Source organism: Octopus bimaculoides, chromosome 14, assembly GCF_001194135.2.
Source record: "Octopus bimaculoides isolate UCB-OBI-ISO-001 chromosome 14, ASM119413v2, whole genome shotgun sequence".
In the NCBI taxonomy this organism is placed as follows: domain Eukaryota; kingdom Metazoa; phylum Mollusca; class Cephalopoda; order Octopoda; family Octopodidae; genus Octopus; species Octopus bimaculoides.
The window spans coordinates 23,175,290-23,176,132 of record NC_068994.1 but is presented as its reverse complement, the minus strand read 5'-3'; the positions used below and the strand labels follow the sequence as shown (position 1 = coordinate 23,176,132).

Below are 843 nucleotides of genomic sequence, written 5' to 3'. Positions count from 1 at the left end.
GAGAGAGAGAGAGAGAGAGAGAGAGAGAGAGAGTGAGAGAGAGAGAGAGATAAAGATATATATGATGAGCATCTTTCAGTTTTCGTCAAACTAAATCCACTCTCATGGTTTTGGCCAGTGCAAGGCTTATAGCAGAAGACACTTGCCCAAGGTGCCATGCAGTGGGACTGAACTTGGAACTATGTGGTTGGAAAGCAAGCTTCTTACCACAACACTTCAAATGTGATCACCATCAGAGGCCAGATATTTGTAAAAGTGTGGTAAGCAGCAACATGTCTTCAGAAGCTGCTAAACAAGAGAATGATCTCTGCCAGTAAAATCAATGTTCAAATATTTTGAAATATAATCTTTAGACTTTTACTGAGGCCATGTTGGAGCACAACTTGCATAAACTCAGTACGTATATTCAAATATATTTTGGTCTGATAATTATTTTATAGATTTTTGTTTGTTGAAATCACTCAACTACAGGACAGATATGAACATGGGTACATACACACACACACATACATATATGCATGTATGCATTTACATATGTGTGTATGTGTGTGCACACATACATATGTTTATGTGCATGTGTATGTGTATGTGTGTCTATATATATATATATATATATATATATACTAGCAGAGATACCCGGCGTTATATTTCTGTTATATTTTCTGTAAGGAACTGGAATACATATGATTCGAATTTCATCAAAATTGCACATGAGGGTTCTTTCCCTCTTTACACACCCTAAAAAAATTCTAATCATGAGACATGTATCCCATACTATTGATCTTTATGCGCATATTCCAAAATTTCAGTCTTCTGAAACCTGTAAAAAAGATTTTGCTTCTG

At 35.5% G+C, this 843-nt stretch overlaps 1 protein-coding gene across 1 annotated transcript in view; it reads left to right on the top strand.

The window, feature by feature from the left end:
* Positions 1–843, top strand: part of LOC106884025 (uncharacterized) — a 693,536-nt gene that overhangs the window by 586,347 nt on the left and 106,346 nt on the right. The window lies entirely within an intron of this gene.